The following is a 24055-nucleotide window of genomic DNA, read 5'->3' on the forward strand; positions in this document are numbered from 1 at the left end:
ATCACATTGCAGAATTGAACCAACCAGTTAACTAAACACCACAAAAAATGAACCAAATGTTAACGAAGCACCACATTGCACAATATAACATACTCCTAATAGAAGATCAGACAGTTAATCAAACCAAGCATGCTTAACAACTTGGAAATATAGCAATTGTATTTGTTTCTCATGTATTTAGTACATCCAAATTCGATTTATTCCTCACATGGTATACAATAAGATAATGCAGCCACATCAATTGAACATCACATCGCAGAATTGAACCAAGCACTTAACTAAACACCACAACAAATGAATCAAACGTTAACTGAGCACCACATTGCACAGTATAACATACTCCTAATAGAAGATTAGATAGTTAACCAAACCAAGCATGCTTAACAACTTGGAAATATAGCAATTGTATTTGTTTCTCATGTATTTAGTACAGCCAAATTCGATTTATTCCTCAGATGGTATACAATAACAGAATGCAGCCACAACAATTGAACATCGCATTGCAGAATTGAACCAAGAAGTTAACTAAACACCACAACAAGTGAACCAAGCCACAAAAAATGAACCAAGCAGTTAACTAAACACCAATTCAACAATATAACATACTCCTAATAGAAGATCAGATAGTTAACCAAACCAAGCATGCTTAATAACTTGAAAATATTGCACCTTGAACAATTGAACATCACATTTGCAGAATTGAACCAAGCAGTTAATGGAACACCACATTGCACGACATATAGAACATATACACTATAACAGAAGATTGCATGGTAAAAGTAGATAGCACAATTCACTAGAATTTGTTAAGGAAAGGTAGTAGCTAGCAAACTGAACATGGGTCCCTATAGTGAGCTAATAAGACAAGCTACTCCTCATTGTCGGAGATATCGATGATGATTGGCTCCTTGGACATGGAAGAAGGCGAGGCCTCCGCATCGTGGGTGCCCTCGTTGTAGTGGTGAGTTGCCTGAGCCGCTCCGAGCACCAACCTGCTGGCTCTCGAGATGAGGTAAGCACGTGCACGCTGAGGAAACACCTCGTAGTCTTTGTCGAAGGCACCAATGGTGGCCTCAAGAAAACGCCACGAATTGCAGTTTAAAGCAGACAACCACGTCGCGGCATCGGTGCGCAAGGCGTCAACGGTGGCCTCGACGGTGAGGTGCTCCTCCAAGATCTGGGGGTCAGCACGAATGGTAGCCATCGCAACCTCATCCGTGCGTGCAGCCATGATTTGCTTCTCCGCTGCCAAATGCTCCTTGAGGTCCTGGCTATACTACGTGCACCATGGCTTAGGCCAACGCTTATTTGGTGGAGGGGTCGGTGATTTGGGTGGAAGGTGTCGCACTCGCGCCAGCGGTCGGGGGATGTTGGATGTAGAAGGAGGAGGAGGATGGGGGTCGGATGTGGATTACCTGCCTTGATAGGCGAGGCCGAGCAGCGTGAAGGAGGGTCGCCGGCGAGGAGGCGGCGATGCTACAAGCAAGGAGTGAAGGTTTCAACTTGGCAAGGAAGGAGGAAACAGGGGAAATGTGGATTTTGGTAAGGGGGAGGGGGCGGGGAGGTAGATATTTTCGCGGAAGCCGAAAATTTGGAATCGCTTCAGCCAAACAACAGGCGCGCAAAGTGTCATCAGACACGGTCCGAAGATATTTTGTGCTGCATCTCACACGGTTGGTTATAATAATATGTGTGGGATCTACTTGATTTTTCGTCTTGATTTGAATTACATAATGGGGTCACAACGGCCATGGACGGTGTTTCAATTGCTAGAACTTTTATCTGAAGTGAACATGCAACTATAGGTGTGTCATCAAACAAATTGGAATTATTCAAGGTTCGTTTGGACACTTTTATGCATTAAGTGAGTTTTCAATGCATTTATGTGCATAATTCAAATTTGAACTACAAGCAAATGCTCCAGTGCATATAAATTGGTTGAATATCAAATCTTTGTCCTTCGGTGCATACTTAGGTCCCATGCAAGAAATGAGAATGAATGTCAAACACCCTGCCACTGTCACTTGGCCGCGAACATTGAGATGCATGGCTTTCAAATTCTAGTAAATCCAAAACTCGCCTGAAATTCATGAAACCTGGCATGCTATCATGGAGCGGCATCAACATGCCATGGTAAAAAGTTTGTCCCATTTGGGGTAGGTTTGGGTATATGCTTCTCACAAACCGGAGCTTCTCACAACAAGCATGATGGTTTTTGGTTGGGAACGCCCCACCTTTGGGGACGAAACGATATCCATTGCCTCTTATTGCTTTCATTTTTTTCTCGTGTCAACATAGAACAACCAGAGTGTTGTGTTAATTTTTGTGATTTTCAGGGTTCGTTTGGACATTTTTATGCATTATCTGAGTTTTCAACGTATTTACGTGCATAATTCAAATTTGAACTACATGCGCATGCTCCAGTGCATATAAATTGGTTGAAAAATCAAATCTGTGTCCTTGGGTGCATGCTTAGGTCCCATGCAAGAAATGGGAATGAATTTCAAACACTAGGGCACCGTTGATTGTCGACAAAACATTGAGATGCCTGGTTTTTAAATTCTAGTAAATCCAAAACTCATCTGAAATTCGTGAAACTTGGCATGCTATCATGGAGCGGCATCAACATGTCGTGGAATTTTTTTCCCATTTGGGGCAGGTTTGGGTATATGCTTCTCACAAACCGGAGCTTCTCACAACAAGCATGATGGTTTTCGGTAGGGAACGGCCCACCTTTGGGGACGGAACGATATCCATTGCCTCTTATTGCTTTCAATTTTTTCTCGTGTCAACATAGAACAATAGGAGTGTTGTGTGAATTTTTGTGATTTTTCGGGGTTCGTTTGGACATTTTTATGCATCATCTGAGTTTTCAATGCATTTATGTGCATAATTCAAATTTGAAGTACATGCGCATGCTCCAGTGCATATAAATTGGTTGAAAAATCAAATATGTGTCGTTAGGTGCATGCTTAGGTCCCATGCAAGAAATGGGAATGAATTTCAAACACCAGGGCACCGTTGATTGCTGGCAAAATATTGAGATGCCTGGTTTTTAAATTCTAGTAAATCCAAAACTCGTCTGAATTTCATGAAACTTGGCATGCTATCATGGAGCGGCATCAACATGCCGTGGTAATTTTTTTGTCCCATTTGGGGCAGGTTTGGGTATATGCTTCTCACACACCAGAGCTTCTCACAACAAGCATGATGGTTTTCGGTAGGGAACGCCCCACCTTTGGGGACGGAACGATATCCATTGCCTATTATTGCTTTCAATTATTTTTCTCGTGTTAGCATAGAACAACAGGAGTGTTGTGTGAATTTTTGTGATTTTTCGGGGTTCGTTTGGACATTTTTTGCATTATCTGAGTTTTCAATGCATTTATGTGCATAATTCAAATTTGAACCACATGCGCATGCTCCAGTGCATATAAATTGGTTGAAAAATCAAATATATGTCCTTGGGTGCATGCTTAGGTCCCATGCAAGAAATGGGAATGAATTTCAAACACCAGGGCACCGTTGATTGCCGGCAAAACATTGAGATACTTTGTTTTTAAATTCTAGTAAATCTAAAACTCGTATGAAATTCGTGAAACTTGGCATGCTATCATGGAAGGGCACCCGACATGCTGTGGTATTTGTCTTGTCCATTTTGAGAGAAGGCGCACTCAAATAATGACAGCCAACAAAGGCATTTTGAAAAAATAGCTGCCACTTTAATATCTCAAATGTTTGTATAATTCAAATCGTGTGCGTTCGGTTAACCACTCATGTGACGCCACGTGTCTTGGTTTTAATGTCTATAGGAGGTGCCGTGTGGACAGCTGCTTGACTGAACGGGAGGCGTGCGAGCACAGTCCGGTGCGTAGGCTCACCGGGAAGCGTACAAGCTGTTCAACACAGGATGTGTGCATCTCTTCAACGGAAACAGTTCAGATTACGGTATGCAAATTAAAGCCAGACTTTGGCGCTAAGCCAAGAGACAATGCGATTTGTCAAAATATGCAGCTAAAAATTAATAGTTCTCACCGGGATTAAGCATAGATTTCATTCATACTAGAGATTAAGCCGTCATTCTCACCGGGAAGCGAGACAACCCTGGACCGCCACCCGCCTCGCTCCCACTGGTCTATATTAATGGCGCCGCCGAGCGGCCGCACCCCCATCCTCGCCACACACACAACTCCTCTCTCTCCCCCCGCATCCTCGACGCCGGTCTGAGTCCTCAAAGCCATCAGTGTACGAGGATGCCGCCGAAGCGCCCCATCAGAGGGAGTGGCGACGCCGGGGCTACTGAAGCACCGGAGCACGGCGTGAATATGTTGACACAGATTTCCATCCCCGCTGACGAGGTGGAGAACGAGGTTGCCAACAAGCGGAGGCGGGTCGAGAAAGAACCGCAAGCGACTCCAGCAGGCCTAGACTTCATCAACAACCTCCTCGATGATATGTTGATAGTCATCATATCCCTCCTCCCAATCAAATATCGGGCGAGGACAACCGCCCTTTCCCGACGGTGGCGCACCCTATGGCTCCGCACCCCTGTCGACCTCCTCGACACCCAAAAGCTCTGCCATGGCTATCGCCAAAGCTTGTATGTGTTCTCCCAGATCCTCGGCAGTCACGATGACCCAATCAAAGGCCTTATTGCGGGAAATTTCCGTTCCAATAGCAAGGAACGAGCCAAGCATGACGAGTGGTTCCGATCCCGCGCCATAGATCAGCTTGAGAAGCTAAGTTATCATGATGGGCATATGCGCTTGCTGCCAATGTGCGCGCTCCGCTTTGCGCCCATGCTGCGCCTCGCCAAGTTCATGAACTGCCATTCCCCCCCCCTTAATGACGCCCCCGCTCTTTTTCTACCACGACTGAAGCACCTCGAGCTCGTCGCCGTCCGCATCCCAAAGGATGACATGGAGCACCTACTCCGCGGCTGTACTCACTACAAAAAAATACACTTCCGTGATGATACGTGTTTGTCACAGTAGGTCACGTTTTTTGTCATGCATGTACATCCATGATGATTTTATGACAGAATCAAGATAGTCATACCTGTGCTGTTGTAGAAGTGTTCCATGACATTACCAAAATTATCATCACGGAAGTGTCCACTTCCTTGACGACAAATCGTGCTTCATGGAAATGCTTTCGTCAAGGGTGACCGACACATGGCATCCACTGTAATGGAACGCCGTTAAGCTATCGGGTCAGGTTTTGGATCCGATAACCTGCTAATAGCCCGGACCCATGAGGATTTTCCACATGTAAAATTCTCATTGGCCGGAGGAAACACGTGTTGGCTCACCGTTGGGACAGATGTCATCCATTCATTGGACAGGAGGCGCCTATGATAGGTCGACACATGGCACGTCCCAATAGTGGCCCATTTCGGTGAAAAAGGCCAGCCTAGTAAAAATTAGCAGGCCTTTAATCCCACGGCCCATACGAGATGTGCCAATTTGGCCCGTCAATGGCCCGTTAAAGATTTGACACCATTTTAGCCCATCGTCAGTTCGATCCCGTTAACAGCCTGCTATATATTTGCGCTCAATATCGACCTGATGTGATTTCAGCCTGTTAACGGCCCATTCAACGGATGGGCCAATTTTCAGGATGTACATCTTTCGGCCTTTTAGCAACCCATTTAAGTGTTTGGGCCAATTTCCGGCCCGGTGTGTCTTTCAGCCTGTTGACGGCCCATAAATGAGTTGGGCCATTTGTAGTCGGACCTTAGTTTTGGCCTTTTAGTGACCCATTTAAGTGTTGGGCCAATTCCCGGCCCGGTGTGTGTTTCAACCTGTTGACGACCCATAAATGATTTGGCCATTTGTAGTCGGACCTGAGTTTTGGCCTTTTAACAACCCATGCTCTTCATGGTCCAATACCAGCCGAGTTTCTCTTTCGGCCCGCTAAAGGCCCACAACACAGTTGGGCCATTTACAGTACGACCTGACTTTCAGCCTCTTAGCGGCCCATGCTCTTCATGGTATAGTACGAGCCCGCTGTCTCTTTCGGCCTGCTAAAGGCCCACAGTATAGTTGGGCCATATGTAGCTCGACCTTAGTAAGAGCCTGTTAACGGCCCGTGAAATCAAATGGGCCCACCTGTTGCCCGCTTTGATGTCGGCCTGTTAACAACCCGGGAGGTAAGAGGGCCTACCATTAACTTTCGGCCTGGTAACGGCCCATTAACTTAATGGGCCCACTAAAGTTCGTACATGTCTTTAAGCCCAATTAGATAATATGAGCCCATTACGACGAGCAATTATGCACAGGACCAAAACCGATCAAGCAAAGGTACGGCATAAAGGGAAAAACGTTGCACATCCAGCTTATATTACAGGAAATTACATCCACTGGGCAATCAAAGATTGATGCCAATGCAAATAAATGAACAGAACCTAATGATCTACAATATCACAATCTGCAACCTTAGCACGGATGACGCCCATAAGCATGTGGGCAAGTTCTTGCTGCTTTGCTACATTGTCTCTGAAAACATTGATCAGTTGTTGTTGCACACGAATGTGCAGCTCTGATTCCTCCACCATTTCCATCATTGCTTCAGCCATTAATTGGTTCACAAACATACATTTTTCCGTTGCATTCGAGAAGAGGAAACTGAACAGATTCAGATGGCGATTTTGGCAGGCTTGTATTATTGATAGTGGAGAGTGTCTCCACCACTGCATCATAACATAAATTAGGACGGGAACCGAACAGATTAATCATGAGTTATTGCCATATTACCTGGCCTAGATTTATTGAAAAGAAACAATTGGGTTGCCTTGCTGTTTTCAAAGTTTGTCTTCTTATCTTCAGCACCCTGCACCAAATTAACACACTAGCATTGCTATCATTGGCCAGGTCAGATAATAGGAAAGTAACATTGACATAAGCAACTTTTGGGCAACCAGACCACACCAGCCTACACCAAATTAACACAATATGGCCCATCTATCATCAGCCAGGTAAGGTAATACGAAAGCAACATGGACACAATGAATGAATGGGCAACCAGAGCAGCACTACAATTCAGTAATGTGCATGATATGAGATAGCAAACTCATGCAACTCAGTATGCAAAACTACTAGGCAGTTTTCCTTACAAAAATCAACATTGTCACCTTTAACATTTTGCTACAACTGAATTTAGATCAGATAAAGGTTGGATTCACACTGATTAACAAAATACATGTTGATGTAAAAATATAGGGATATACCGTAGGTACTTACATCAGCATTGGAGCACAGAGAATTCCCGCAAGATACTTTCCTCGAATACGATCCTAGTACAAAAAGTCTTCTATCCTTTAAGCCTATTTTCTAAAAGAGAGATGGGTAAGAAACATGTAGAAAATATTATCAGAATGCTATAAAATTTCATGATGCGAGGATACGCACACGCTTCTTAGAATGGAGTTGACATATTTTTGCTGGACTAGAGCGGACTAGTTCTTTGGCCACTGGAATCTTCTTATTATCAGTGGGAGACGGGTTTCTCTGTGCTGGAGCAATATCTATGAAAATTGGAGTTGGTTTACTATCTCCCGACGTTTGGATATTTTGCAAAGACCTGGTTTGTAACCCTTCATATTCTAACATAGCCGTCTTCCCCTTGCATGCCTTATATAAAAGAATTGTGCTTCAATTGTAAAACATGCTACAACAGAGATGGAATAGGCATTGAAGAATAGAAAGGCATGACATATTGACATGTATTCCCTCCATCGAGAAATAAACGGATGGGTCTAGGCGTATTTCAGTTCTAGATAGATCCAATTTTATCCATTTCTGCGACATGTAATCCGGACGGAGGGAGTATGATGTAAGAGCTAGGGATACGACAGGACAACGGTGTAAAAAACACTACTTGAATGTAAAATTATATGCTAGCGGAATGCATTACAGAAAAACACTAAGACAACATATGCGTGTATGATTGGGAAACTAAGATGGCATTGCAAGAGACCACAAGAACATCACTTCAATGTAAAAAAAGAACATGGTATGGTAGACAGATGAAGTACATACTGATGAATAACAATGCATAAGATATTGAGAGGCATGATGTACAAACTAAGCAGACGACATTGCGATAGAGTAGAATGACAGTACTTGAATTTGAAAACATGTTATCATTAATGGAATAGGTACTGAAAAACAGGAAAGCATGCCATATTTACATGCATGATCAGCAGGCGAAGCACAAGGCATTGCAACAGAGTAGATGCACTCCAGGACATTATATGCATGTTGTTCCCATATCAAGGGCCAAGTTAGAGCAAGGACCTTATGGGGTGAATAGGATTCATCATCTTTCTGCAAGTTTTGTGAAGAACTGCCTTTACATGTCCCATCATATTGGGTATCATTGACGTCAAGTTTGTTGGCCGTTACATTGCTCCGTGAGGTTCTTGTGGATAAATCAGTGCGTGCAATTATATCTGACATGCATGGAAGACAACTAGTAGTTAGATTTATGTAATGAGTGCCTGTAGGAGACGACATAAATAGTAGGACTGGGTTAACTAGCAGCAACAGGCCTCAAAAACTAAAGGGAGAACACAGATGAAAGCTATAGAATATGTACCGTTTGTACTCAAGATTAACTAGATAGCACACAAAAGTATTAAGGAACAACATAGGTTATACTAGAAGTGGTATAATACTATAATCACCAGCCTGTGGGATAGCGTTGGCTGATGGATGATAACTATGGAACAACATTACCTAAAGAACAAGTCTCTTAGCCGAACTATGGAACAACGTTAACTCCTGAACAAGACCCGTAGGAGATTAGCATGAATATACAGTGAAATGTGATAATCTATTTTCAATGCTTAGATGAATAACAAAGCCATAAATGTTGCACACAAGTAAGATGAGGGTGAAACCTATTTGACCGCCATCCATAGGAGTGAGCACCATGTGCTGACTTGTCGATGGCCCTGCAATTGTTGTGGCTGTTGTAAGGGCATATTTATCCCTAAGGTGTTTTGGTGATTGATGATAACGCGTTTGCGGACTAATCGTGTGCCTTGAGTATCCCAGACATTTCATCACTAGGCACAAGACGGTTGGGTGCCCCTCGAAGACTGTTGAAGATGGCGTCTTATCTATGTTTCTTTTTGGTGGATTTGAGTCGTAGGAAAGCCGTACTATTAAGAGGGGGTCCGCGTCGGAAAGTTTTGGGTGGAATCATCACGTGCACGTTTCTTCCTTGTCCCCTCCTTTCCCTTGCACCTTGGAGCTTCCTCCGTTGTTCATCTCGTCCCTTGTTCCCGGCTGCTGTGTTGGCTCACGGTAGTACTGCTCCCAGGTGAGCGGTAGTACCGTAGGCACCAGCGGTAGTACCGTGCTGCGGTGCGGTAGTACTGCAGGTGCCCACGGTAGTACCGCTCCCCTGGAGCTTCACTACCGTGGCCCACCATGCTAGTACTGCTTCCCCGCGCTAGTAGGGGCGGATGTAATTTTTTACATCCATGCCCACCACGGTAGTACCGCTTTCCTTCCGTGGTAGTACCGTGCTCAGCTGTTAGGCGGTAGTACCGCCCCTCTGCGGTAGTACTGTGTCGGGTTTTTTCTTCTTCCGCTTTCCCACGGAAGTGGGCATGGTTGTTTCCTCATCCACACTCTTCCCAGGCTAGGGGGTTCCTGCCTTGCGGTAGTACCGCAAGGGGGAGCGGTAGTACCGCACCCGCGGAAGTACCACCCTCAGCACTTGTGCCACTGGTCCACCCTAGCTGTTGCTGGTGCTGCGGTAGTACCGCGGGCCTGCACGGTTGTACCGCGTGACCTCGCGGTAGTACCGCTTGGCGGCAAGTGGTAGTACCGCGTGGCCCTGCGGTAGTACCGCTGGCCTGGAGCGGTAGTACCGCTGGCCGCGGGCTGGTAGGTGGATAACGGTTGGATCTTTGTTCCACACTATAAAAGAGGTCCCCTTCTTCCCCGTTGACCTACATCTTTGAACCCTAAGCTCCATTGTTGCTCTAAGCTCCATTTTCGCCCGATCTCACTCCCTAGCCAATCAAACTTGTTGATTTGCTCGGGAGTGGTTGAGAAGGCCTCGATCCACACTTCCACCAAGAGAAATTTCATTCCCCCCACTAATCCCTTGCGGATCTTGTTACTCTTGGGTGTTTGAGCATCCTAGATGGTTGAGGTCACCGCGGAGCCATAGTCCATTGTGGTGAAGCTTCATGGTGTCGTTGGGAGCCACCAATTGAGTTGTGGAGATTGCCCCAACCTTGTTTGTATAGGTTCGGTCGCCGCCTCCAAGGGCACCAATAGTGGAATCACGACATCTCGCATTGTGTGAGGGCGTGAGGAGAATACGGTGGCCCTAGTGGCTTATTGGGGAGCATTGCGCCTCCACACCGCTCCAACGGAGACGTACTTCCCCTCAAAGGGAAGGAACTTTGGTAACACATCCTCGTCTCTACCGGCTCCACTCTTGGTTATCTCGTGCCTTTACTCGTGCAAGCTTATTTGTGTTATATCTCTAGCTTGCTTGTGTTCCTATCCTTGTTGCATCATATAGGTTGCTCACCTAGTTGCATATCTAGACAACCTACTTTGATGCAAAGTTTAAATTGTTAAAGAAAAGCTAAAAATAGTTAGTTGCCTATTGACCCCCCTCTAGTCAACCATATTGATCCTTTCAATTGGTATCAGAGCCTTGTCTCTTTATTAAGGACTTTACCATCCGAAGAGTGTGGTTGATACCGTAGACGGTGTGGAGGAACACTCCGGTGTGAATCCGACCTCATCTATGGGCGGTGGGGGAACCTCGGTCTCTCGTGAGGAGTTCAATGTGGCCTTGGAGACATTGAAAACCTCCATGACGACCGAGGTTGAAAGCATGTTTACTAAATTCCTTGAGGGGTTTAAACTATCCACCACACCGTTGAAAGTGGGTGATCCCACCGACAAGGTGATGGATGCTATCTCCGACAAGGGGGAAGCTAGTAGTGAAAAGGCTCCTTCTAGTGGTAAAAATGGCACCGACATCTTTGCTCATGTGGAACCACCACTTTTTTATGGTGGGCCGGTTCCTTCCACTCATTTGAATCATGCCGGTCCTCCCCCTAAGATTGTGAAAAATCAGGACTTTGATTCTTGGGTTTACCGCTTTAAACGTCATTTAAATCATGTGAACACTAATCTTTGGAGAATCATTGAAGAAGGTTTCCATCCGCATGATCCAAGCAACTTCACTCCTTGAGAAGCCGCGGATAACCAATTCAATGAGAATGCTCTCTTCATCATTCAAGATGCAATTCCACCCAAAGATCTACCTCATCTTCGTCCCTTTGCCTTGGCCAAAGACGCATGGCTTTGTGTTGTCTCGCTCTACCGGGGAAGCGCAAGCATTCAACACTCCAACTATGAAGTGGTGCAAGATGAGGCCGATGAGTTTGCAATGAAAGAAGATGAAGAACCTCGTGAGCTTTATCGGAGAGTAACCAAACTCGCGGTCTCACTCCGAGATCACGGGAGCAAGGACAAGGATGACAATTGGATCAAGCGCAAATTCCTCAAGGCAATGACGCCCTACCACAAGGCCATGTCCTCCGTCATTCGTCAGAGGCCGGACTTCCACACTTTGACCTTAAGCGAAGTGTTGGATGAATTTGTGGCCATGAACATTTTGGACAAGACCGCCGACAATGCGGTGCTTCGTTCTCAAAGGGCAAAGAAGCCCAACCTTGCATTGAAGGCCAAGCTCTGCGTTGAAGAAGAAGAAGAGGAAGAAGAGGAGAGCAACCCCGAAGATACAAAGTATGCATATCATGAACACATGACACTCGCTTCAAGGCAATTTTGGAGCAAGAAAAACTCAAGGCCAAACTTTAACAAGAACAACTCAAGTGGCACGAAGAGCAAGCAACATGTAAGGACTTGCTACAATTGTGGCAACGTGAGTCATTTTGTTGCAGAGTGCCCGTATGAGAAGAGGGAAGACAATGATGGCAAGCTCATCCGAAAGGACAAGGCCAAGTCGTTCCCCAACAAGAGCAACTTCACCAAGAAGACTCCTCCCCAAGCATTGGTGGTACAAGAAGAGTACAATGAGGATGATGGTGAGGATGAAGATGATGAGTCGGTTGCCATGGCCTCCGTTGCCATTGCGACGACTCCATGGGTGTCTCTCTTCGACTCACCCAATGAGAGCATCACCGCCAAGTGCCTCATGGCTAAAGCCACCAACAAGGTAACCCCCAACATCAAAACTACCATCATTAATCATCCTTCTTCGACGGATAGCATTGATGAACATGAGGGAGCTAATGTGGAGGCGAATGAGTTTGAGGCCTTTATGGGCAAACTTAAGGGTAAATCCAAGAAGCACTTTGTTGCTCTCTTGGAACAACTTGGTGAAGCCAATGACATGATCGAGGCTCACGAAGATACCATCACTAAGATGGAAGGGCATAGTCGTGACTATGCCGATGAGATTTCAGATCTTTCCAATGCTCTTGAGGAAGAGCGTGGTCTTCGTTTGGCTATTGAGGAGTCACACAACGTTGATCATGCTAAGTTAAAGAAAGATTATGATCATGTTCTCATTGTTTCTCATGTGCTAAACTCCGAGAAGGCCGAATTTGAGGTTGATCTAGCTAGACTCAGAGAGGAGTTTGATCTACTTGACAAGGCTCACAAGGTCTTGAAGGGTGCTCATGCTAGCCTCAAAGAGTCTCATGATCAACTTCAAGTAAAGCTAACCAAGGAAAAAGCCACCTTTCCTCGTATGATGCTAATTGATAATGCAAATGCTACCAACCCGTGTTGTGAGCATGTGCATCTTGTTGAGGAGAACGCTAAGCTAAAGGTGCAACTTGAGACAGGTCTTGCAACTTGCATACAAGGCAAGAAGAACCTCAACGACCTCTTGATCAACCAAAAGGGAGTCGTGGCCAAGGAAGGGATTGGGTACGTGCCCGAGTCCAAGAACAAGAAGATGAATGACAAGACCAAACGACCTCCTCCTCTCATGCAAACCTTTGTGAAGGAGGGAGAGAGTGCTTCCAAGGAGAAGAAGAACAATGCGAAGGGTGGCGGTGTGAAAAAGGGCAATGCCACTCCTCCCATCAAAGCCGGCGACTTTAATCCTTCTTACATGTTATGTCGTGCTAGTGATGGGCATGTCTATGCCAAATTCGTTGGTTCCCCTCATGAGTACATTGAATGGTCTATTTGGGTTCCAAAGACCCTTGTTACTAACATCAAAGGACCCATTAAAATTGGTACCTAAAACCAAGCATTGATCTCTTGTAGGTGTTTGCTTCCAGTGGGGGATCATGGTTGCTCAATAGCGGAGCTACAAATCATATGACCGGAAGCAAGGACTTGGTGGTGGACGTGCACAAGATTCCATCTATGCCCACCAATGTCGAGTGGGGTGACGCGTCATCTTCTAAGGTATTGGGACTTGGCAAGGTAGTCATCTCTCATGATCTCACGATCGAGAAGGTCATGCTTGTTGAGTCCCTTGCATACAATTTACTTTCCGTTCGTCAACTTGCAATCATGGGCTTTGCCACTTCCTTTGATATCGATACCGTGGCCCTCTTGTGGAGCAAGACTCTTAAAGTAGCCTTTGTTGGGCATGTCGAGAATGGTCTATATGTGATTAACTTTTCGGAGCGACCCAGTAAGACCGCGACATGCCTAATGGCTAAAGTTGATGTGGGATGGCTTTGGCATCGCCGTTTAGCCCATGTCAATATGAGATCTTTGCAAAGTCTTCTCAAGGGGGACCATGTCCGTGGACTAATGAATGTTAGTTTTGCTAAAGATCGTGCTTGCAGTGCCTGTATCGAAGGAAAGCTGCATGAGAAGGCTCACCCTCCCATGACTATCATTTACTCAAAGAGGCCTTTGGAGCTCCTTCACTTGGATCTCTTTGGGCCTCCATCCTTTGATAGTCTTGAGGGTAGGAAGTATTGCTTGGTGATTGTGGATGACTACTCAAGATACACTTGGGTGTATTTCTTCAAGAGGAAGAGCGAGACCCAACAAACCATCATTGACTTTGCAAATGAAGCACAACGTCAACACAATGCAAAGATCTTGACAATAAGAAGTGACAACGGCTCCGAGTTCAAGAATTACACCTTGGATGAGTTTCTTAGTGATGAGGGGATCAAGCATCAATATTCCGCACCTTACACCCCTCAACAAAACGGTGTTGCGGAGAGGAAGAACCGAATGTTGATGGATGCGGCAAGGACCATGATGGCGGAGTTCAAGTCTCCATACAACTTTTGGGCCGAAGCCATCAACACCACGTGTCATGCATCCAATCGGCTCTACCTCCGCAAGGGCTTGAATAAGACTCCATATGAGATACTCACCGGTAACAAGCCCAACCTCAAGTACTTTCGGGTGTTCGGGTGTAAGTGTTTCATTCTCAAGAAAGGTGTTCGGTTGTCTAAATTTGAGGCTAGAGCTTATGAGGGCATATTTGTTGGTTATGCTACAAACTCTCATGCTTACCGTGTCCTCAATAAATCCATGGGACTTATTGAGGAGACGTGTAACGCGGAGTTTGATGAGAATAACGGCTCCCAAGTGGAGCAAAGTGGCACTTGTGATGTAGGTGATGAAATTCCTCCTCAAGCCATAAGAAGAATGGGTGTTGGTTTTATCCTACCCATTGAGGAACCCCTTGTGGCCGAAGGAGAAGGACAATGCTCCACTCATGTGGAGCCATCACCAACCCAAGGCCCACACGCTTCCGAAGAACAACATGAAGGCCCTCATCCTCAAGAACAAGACCAAGGGCAAGATCATGCTCAAGACGGTGGTGACACACCAAGTGATGACCAAGGTCAAGTTCTCTCCTCCGAGCAAGTTCAAGAACAAGAAAAATCTCAAGACGATGCTCAAGATGATCAAGTGACCACTCCTCGTCTCACCCCCGAGGAGGAATTGGAGCGTCGTGCCGCCAAGGTTGCTTCCAAGCTCTCCACCAAGGATCATCTCATGACGAATGTGCTTGGAAGCTTAAGAAAGGGGGTAAGCACTCGTAGACAATTAGCAAACTATTGTGAGCATCACGCGTTTGTCTCTTGTGTCGAACCTCACAAGGTCTATGAGGCGCTCGAAGATCCGGATTGGCTCAATGCCATGCATGAAGAACTCAACAACTTCGAGCGCAACAAAGTGTGGAGATTGGTGCCAAGACCAACGGGGAATCACAATGTCATTGGAACCAAGTGGATATTTAAGAACAAGCAAGATGTCCATGGTATTATCATTCGCAACAAGGCTTGTCTGGTAGCACAAGGCTACTCCCAAGTCGAGGGTATCGACTACGGTGAAACCTTTGCTCCCGTTGCTCATCTTGAATCCATTCGCATGTTGATTGCATATGCTTCTCATCATAACTTTAAGTTACAACAAATGGATGTGAAGAGTGCTTTTCTTAATGGTCCTATTAATGAATTGGTTTATGTCAAGCAACCCCCCGGGTTCAAGGATCCCTACTTTCCCGATCATGTGTATCAACTCGATAAGGCACTCTATGGCCTTAAACAAGCCCCACGTGCATGGTATGATCACCTTACTGAGTTGTTACAAGACCGTGGTTTTGAAGTTGGGCTAATCGACCCCACTCTTTTTACTAGGAAGGTCAAAGGGGAGTTGTTTGTGTGCCAATTATATGTTGATGATATTATCTTTGGTTCCCCTAACAAAGCTTTCAATGAGGAATTTTCCGCTCTCATGACCTCAAAGTTCGAGATGTCTTCCATGGGAGAGTTGAAGTTCTTTCTAGGGTTCGAAGTGAAGCAAAGAAGAGAAGGAACGTTCATCAACCAAGCAAAATACACTCAAGACATGCTCAAGAGATTCAAGCTAAGTGATGTCAAGCCGTCTTCCACTCCAATGCCCACCAAGTGCCAACTTGACATAGATCCCAATGGTATAGCAGTGGATCAAAAGGTATATCGCTCCATGATAGGCTCCTTGCTTTACCTTTGTGCATCTAGACCGGATATCATGTTGAGTGTGGGAATTTGTGCATGGTTTCAAGCTGCACCTAAGGAAAGTCACTATGTGGTGGTCAAACGAATCTTTCGATATTTGGCTCATACCCCAAACTTTGGTTTATGGTACCCAAGAGGAGCAAACTTCAAGCTTGTAGGGTATTCGGATTCCGATTGGGCGGGAGACAAAGTGGATAGGAAGTCCACTTCCGGAGGGTGCCAATTCCTTGGTTGCTCTTTGGTAAGTTGGTCTTCCAAAAAGCAAAGTTGTGTGTCTCTCTCGTCCACCGAAGCGGAGTATGTGGCGGCCGGTAGTTGTTGTGCACAACTCTTATGGATGAGGCAAACTTTAAAGGATTACGGTGTCATTTGTGACAAAGTGCCTCTTTGGTGTGACAATGAAAGTGCCATAAAGATCTCTCTCAACCCGGTGCAACACTTCAAGACGAAGCACATTGAGATCCGGTATCACTTCATCCGGGATCACATTAGGCGAGGAGAGATCGAGCTCAACTATGTCAACACTCATGATAACCTTGCAGATATTTTCACGAAGCCCTTGGATGAAGCAAGATTTCGCGAGTTAAGGCATGAGCTAAATATCATTGATTCGAGCAATGTTGCTTGAACCCTTGCACACCCCACCATACTCAACTTGTTGTCTTGTTTAGATGTAGGCATGGACATAGGGGGAGTGTTGTTCTCTCAATGAACTCTCTCTCCCCCATTATGCATAAATTGATCAAGTCTTTCACATTAGCCATGTTTGATGGTACTTGTGCCTCAAAGACGAGTTTTGGTCATGGGCCCAAGCATAATTCTTCGCGGTGCCATACCAATTGACTCAAACATAGGTGGCTCTGGCCACCGCCCTCTCTTTGGAAGAGGTGGTGTCTCGTGGTTGTTTCGTGTTGTCGTTTGCCTCTCTGCCTTCGTGTGTCGCGTGGTCTTGTGGTGTCGTGTTGCCTTGAAGTTTTCGTGCAAAGACCTGCTTGAAACTTGCAACTTTTTGAGCCCACGGTACTACCGCGGCTTGCCACGGTACTACTACGTTGAGAGGGCACGGTACTACCGCTCAGTAGAGCAGTACTACTGCTCCGGTGCGGTTCTCCCGCCGAGCGGTACTACCGGATGACGCACGGTACTACCGCGCCATCGAGTGGGCGTGGGGGTTATGCCTCGGGTAGGGGAGTTCCAACTCCCCATACCCATTCATTTTTCTCTCTCCCCACATCTCTCTCTCTCGCTCACTCAAGAACGGCGCCAGAGGTCCTCGCCAGATCTCCGTCTCCGGCCACTCTCCTCGGATTCCGACCGGTTGGATCGTTCCCCACAACTTCCTCTTGCCATGGACCAAGGTTTTTCCCCAAATCCCTCTCTTTCTTGGTTGTTGTCTCTCTTCTAGGTTTTTGGGGAGATGCTTGTTGTTCTTGAGATTTTAGGCCAAATCTATGCAAGAGTAGGATGTAGGAGAGTCGTGTTGCGTAGGAATTATACTTGAGATATTGTCCTGTGATAGATTTGTCGAACCGTAGTACAGCCGTGGTTTCGCGGGCTTTCTTAGATTTGAACCTGTTCGGATCTGACGCGGTGCGGTACTACCGCGGCTCTCGTGCGGTACTACCGCTCGTGCGGTACTACCGCCCTTCAGGTGCGGTACTACCGCGCTATAGTGCAGTACTACCGCCCATCAGGTACGGTACTACCGCACTAGCTGTGGCACTAAGATCCTACTACCGCTCCCAGACCCGGTACTCCGTGCTCTTACACGGTACTACCATGACTAGGATCTCTTAGTACCGCAGCACTTGGCTGTTCTACCGTAGGGGTCAAATCTCTCTCATGGCAATTATCTTGTGTGCTTCCTACATGTTTCTTTTGTTGTGTTGTGGTCTTTGCATTGATCCTTCTTGCTTGTCGTGTGTGTTTTGCCTTTTGTGTCTCAGGTGGTGGCTCTCGCCGCTCCAATCCCAGTCGTGACACTGGCTCCAAGCGTCTGCGCAATCCCCAAGATGAAGCACCAGAGGGCCCAATGCCCCCAAGCGCAATGTCAAGACCACTGCCAGCAAGCAAAAGGAACCTGCTAAGGGCATGGACGAGATTTCAGTCAATGAGTATGTCGAACGCCGGAAGATCAATCCCTATGTGAATCCTCGGGCTGTCCTCAGAGGCACCGAGTTATTCTGGACCAAGCAACAGGCTCTCATCTATCTGGATGTGATCAAGAACAAGCAGAATACCTTCGTGGATGTCAAGTGGATAGACATGAATCACGTGCGGAAGGACAAGTTGCGTGACTATTTTGGAGAGGCTCTGGACTTGGTGGAGCAGTTTGCTATTGAGCCTGTGATCTCCTTTCACCTTGACTATGACCCTGAGCTTATCTGTCAGTTCTTTGCCTCAGTTTACTTTCATCCCGGGGATGAGCGGAGGATGACCTGGATGACCAACGGCCGTCAGCTATCTGCTACATGGAAAGAGTTCATGGATCTACTTCACATTCCTGATGACGGGCTTCACACACCCATTAGTGTTCGCCCCCACGCCAACTCCGAGTCTGCTAACAAGAACCTGCTTCAGCCATTCCTTGTTGAGAAGGTGCTTCCCAATGGCAAGTCGACTTGGGTACTGAACTCCTTTCTGGATATCATGCATCACATCTTCCGCAACACTCTGTTCCCACACATTGGCGACAAGGACAAGGTTCATTCCTTTCTAGTGGACATGTTGCTCCTGTGTGCAGAGGCACGTTCGTCTCAGACTCAGCCACCGGATGTCTCACACATCATGTGGTGTGAGCTTCAGTTTGCCGTGTTCACTCGCAAGGAACCTATCTATGGCCCGTACCTGTTTCTGTTGCTCTCCACAACTTGGGAGAAGATGTACCCTGGTGATGAGTTCCTTGCTCCAGACTGGATTCGGCATGTGTCCATCAGTCTCCGCGTCAAGCCCAACTGGGCCAACACTACCACCCGTGCTGAGGCTTCTTCTGCTAGGAGGGTTGTTGGTGAGGAAGAGGCTGGTGCAGAGCATGTTGCTGAGGACCGTGCTGCTAGGTCTACCACACCTTCCTCTGAGCCGTCATGGGCCAAGAAGTTAAAGGACAAGATGAAGACTCTCTTCTGCATGCAGGCAAAGGGACAGTATAGGACTCACGTGACAGACAAGGAGAGTCGCCGCCGCGACAAGAAGGTCATGAGGCTCTATGGGGAGGATGTCTCTGGCGGTTCTGAGGATGTCATCACGGCCGAGGCTGCATGGATGGCCAAGCAGGGGTACCAGTGGACTAGTTCTGAGGAGGACATCGAGGAGACTGTCCCCACCACCGAGTCTGACGAGGAGCACGAGGAGCAGTGGGATGACTTCTCTGCCTGAGCCAACCCGTGTGTGTAGGTGTCCTCTCTGCCTTTTTGGCGTCTCGATGCCAAAGGGGGAGAGAGTCTAGGGATTTGCGTTGTGTCGTGCTTGGTGTGTTTGCTTTGTCATTTGAACCTTGTTTGCCTCGTTTGCCTTTGTTTTGGTTTGTGCCTTCGAGACTTATCCTACATATGGTGTAAGACATATGCACTCTATCTATCTTAGTTAACTTATGTTTGTGCTATCTTGTCTAGTGTTAGCCTTCCTATTTCTAGATATGCCTTGTCTCTATAACATAGGGGGAGCTTTGTTCCTAGTATGTGTGCCGTGCAGTCCAAAGCACCCATCTAGATGGCACACATCTAGGGGGAGCCCGTCTATATTCTAGAGAGGAGGGGTTTGCGTTTGCTTAATATTATTTCCCTTGTGCAAATCCCGTATTGTCATCAATCCTCCAAAAGGGGGAGATTGTAAGGGCATATTTATCCCTAAGGTGTTTTGGCGAATGATGACAACGCGTTTGCGGACTAATCGCGTGCCTTGAGTATCCCAGACATTTCATCGCTAGGCACAAGACGGTTGGGTGCCCCTCGAAGACTGTTGAAGACGGCGTATTTTCTATGTTTCTTTTTGGTGGATTTGAGTCGTAGGAAAGCCGTACTATTAAGAGGGGGTCCGCGTCGGAAAGGTTTGGGTGGAATCAACACGTACACGTTTCTTCCTTGTCCCCTCCTTTCCCTTGCACCTTGGAGCTTCCTCTGTTGTTTATCTCGTCCCTTGTTCCCGACTGCTGTGTTCGCTCGCGGTAGTACTGCTCCCAGGTGAGCGGTAGTACCGTAGGCACCAGCGGTAGTACCGTGCTGTGGCGCGGTAGTACTGCAGGTGCCCACGGTAGTACCGCTCCCCTGGAGCTGCACTACCGTGGCCCACCAGGCTAGTACCGCTTCCCCGCGGTAGTAGGGGCGGATGTAATTTTTTACATCCGCGCCCACCACGGTAGTACCACTTCCTTCCGCGGTAGTACCGTGCTCAGCTGTCAGGCGGTAGTACCGCCCCTCTACGGTAGTACTGTGTCGGGTTTTTTCTTCTTCTGCTTTTCCACGGAAGTAGGCACGGTTGTTTCCTTATCCACACTCTTCCCAGGCTAGGGGGTTCCTGCCTTGTGGTAGTACCGCAAGGGGGAGCGGTAGTACCGCGCCCGCGGATGTACCGCCCTCAGCACTTGTGCCACTGGTCCGCCCTAGTTGTTGCTGGTGCTGCGGTAGTACCACGGGCCTGCACGGTTGTACCGCGTGACCTCGCGGTAGTACCGCTTGGCGGCAAGCGGTAGTACCGCGTGGCCCTGCGGTAGTACCGCTGGCCACGGGCTGGTAGGTGGATAACGGTTGGATCTTTGTTCCACACTATAAAAGGGGTCCCCTTCTTCCCCGTTGACCTACCTCTTTGAACCCTAAGCTCCATTGTTGCTCTAAGCTCCATTTTCGCCCGATCTCACTCCCTAGCCAATCAAACTTGTTGATTTGCTCGGGAGTGGTTGAGATGGCCTCGATCCACACTTCCACCAAGAGAAATTTGATTCCCCCCACTAATCCCTTGCTGATCTTGTTACTCTTGGGTGTTTGAGCATCCTAGACGGTTGAGGTCACCGCAGAGCCATAGTCCATTGTGGTGAAGCTTCGTGGTGTCGTTGGGAGCCTCCAATTGAGTTGTGGAGATTGCCCCAACCTTGTTTGTAAAGGTTCGGTCGCCTCCTCCAAGGGCACCAATAGTGGAATCACGACATCTCGCATTGTGTGAGGGCGTGAGGAGAATACGGTGGACCTAGTGGCTTCTTGGGGAGCATTGTGCCTCCACACCGCTCCAACGGAGACGTACTTCCCCTCAAAGGGAAGGAACTTCGGTAACACATCCTCGTCTCTACCGGCTCCACTCTTGGTTATCTCGTGCCTTTACTCGTGCAAGCTTATTTGTGTTATATCTCTAGCTTGCTTGTGTTCCTATCCTTGTTGCATCATATAGGTTTCTCAACTAGTTGCATATCTAGACAACCTACTTTGATGCAAAGTTTAAATTGTTAAAGAAAAGCTAAAAATTGTTAGTTGCCTATTCACCCCCTCTATTCAACCATATCGATCCTTTCAGCTGTCCATGTCGGGCACGCGCATTCGATGTAGGGAACTGTTGTGTGGGGACTATAGCTCCCTTCTGGTGCATGCTTCCCTTGTTGGAGCAGCTGTGGTGAGTCAGAAGACGGTGTGGCTGAAGATGCAGAAAACGCATAATGTTAAGAACGACACATCTCTCTGATCTGAAGAAATACCCTAAGAGATCAACAACAAGGTACGAGAGTGGTCACACGTCTATTGACTGAAAACTTAATTGGCGTCACACGATTTTATTATATTCTGGTACTGTCCGATCTATGCCGGATGCCTTGATGGCCGTCTTGTGCCTCCCGACTGACAGTGTTCAGAATCTTCCCCGAAGAGCGAGCGACCACTGGCAGAGCAACCTGCCTCCGCCGTCCGTGGCCCCGACCAAAACCCCGCTCCCCGCCCGCCGCACTGCCGTGGTTGCTCCGCCCCCGGGCCAATCCACATAGACTCGCCGTCATCCTGATCCGGCGGCGACAGTACCTTCAACCCACGCAACTCTAAGATAGCCATCTAAGCGCTGCTTCCACGGAGAACTTGCGCCCACGCACCCTTACGTTAGACACCAGCCAACCGACAGCCTAGGAGCTCCGCCGACTCGAGGGGTGCTGCTTCCCATTGGGAATCGATTAGCCCAGAATAAAAATTCAGATAGCTGACGCCTAAATAAAGTGATTTGAGATGAGGGTGCGACCTATCTGGCGGCCTGGTGAAGTAGGCATCTCGAGCTACCTAGTCGGTGAGGCCGGTGCGGTTGCGGTGGTTACCAGCGGCAGGGAAGTAGAGATGTCGCGATGGTCGATGACTACGGGGAAGCAGCACTGGGGCTTTGGACGGGTCCAAAGTTGGAGCCGCTCCAGCACCGTGAACAACGGCGGGGGTGAATCGGCTCCGGTATGGTTCACGCGACCGTCATCGAGGCAGCTCCGGCAACAGGGAGTAAGAAGCACACAGCCCGATGCATGACGGCAAATGGACAGCGTCTCCAGGATTAGAGAGGAGGGCGGCTGTGAATTTGGTGGGGTGGGGTTGCCATGGAGGAGGGGCTGAGGTTTCGTGGCTCAGGAGAAGGGAGCTTCCGGGAAGAAGGTGATTTGGCACCCATGAGGTATGAATGGGGAATTTGGAGGGGAACCATGTCTTACGGACGCATTTGTCTGAAATGTGATGGGGAGTTACAGTTCTACCCCTGCCTTTAGGCTTCTCGGCTTGGGTCTGTGTACTGAGGGTCGGGGACAGTAGAGTAACTTTGCTTCTCCCAAATAGTGGGCGCGAGCGATTTCGGGCGAGGAGGGCGTGTTTTGAAATATACTAGGCGCGAGCGATTTTGGGCGAAGAGGGCGTGTTTTGAAATACAGTCGGCGCGAGCGATTTCGGGCAAGGAGGGCATGTTTTGAAATATAGTGGGCGCGAGCGACTTCAGGCGAGGAGAGCATGTTTTGAAATAGTGGGTGTGAGCTATTTCGGACGAGGAGAGGGTGCTTTGCCGACCATGGTTTATGAATTATTCGGCACATGTCATTTCGGCCGCGGAGAAGGCACACTTGGATGAAGTTACGAACCTACCCTCGATGTACAATGGGCCAATTGATGTGTGTCCCACATAGGCCGATAATTTCGCGTCTCCCATTTATTTGCTCAGGCGAATTCCACCGAGCAAAGGGTTTTTAACGGTTCATTCAAATTTTGGGAGAACGAGCATCCACGTCTACCTTACCAAGTCGATTCGAATCAAATTTTGAAATATTAGCTTGCCACTTATTTTTTAGATGGAGAGATGATGCTCGGGAGTAATGTGTTTTTACATGCTCGTTGCTAGCGATTTACTATATGACAAATAGTTGACCCACTCAAAAACAGGAATCAAACCCAAAATGAAATATCTCGATTCAATGAAATAGCTCGTTCACCAGGTCAAAACAGTGAACTAAATCCAAAATTAAACACCTCAATCGAGTAGCATGTTGTACAGTATTATAGTACTCCATGAACATGTTGAGAGTCAAATTAATGAACTTGTTTGATATACGCATATCTCCGTTCATGTGTGGATTGTAGACAACATGTTCTCCAATTTAAATATTTGAATGCAAGTTTATATCGAAACATGGTTTATATCAGTTTTTGATGCATAAAACGCGACCCCCTCTCCCGGACTCTCTCTCTCTCTCTCTCTCTCTCTCTCTTTGTGTGTGTGTGTGTTGGGGGGTTCCTTTCTAGTTCGCATGCATATATACTCCATCTATAGGTCTCTCTCGCACACTATGTATGATTCTCTAGTCCAAGATAAATATCTTGGGTGCACTCAGCGTACGCACACAAATTCCTTGGCTCGTTGCCCGTAACTCTCTAACGCACCACTATGTCGTCTCGGAGCTCTTCCCTCTCTCAAACTCTCCATCTACCTGGGTCACACATACACATGCATACCTCACTCGCACTCGGTAGACCCATCTAAAACTTTATCTCTCTCCCTCGTTCTCTCTCCATCTCACACGCACGCGCACACACACACACACACACAATCTCATGCCTATCCAAGTAT

The sequence above is a fragment of the Triticum urartu genome, chromosome 7A (assembly GCF_056163025.1).
Source record: "Triticum urartu cultivar PI428250 chromosome 7A, HENAU_Tu73, whole genome shotgun sequence".
In the NCBI taxonomy this organism is placed as follows: Eukaryota; Viridiplantae; Streptophyta; class Magnoliopsida; order Poales; family Poaceae; genus Triticum; species Triticum urartu.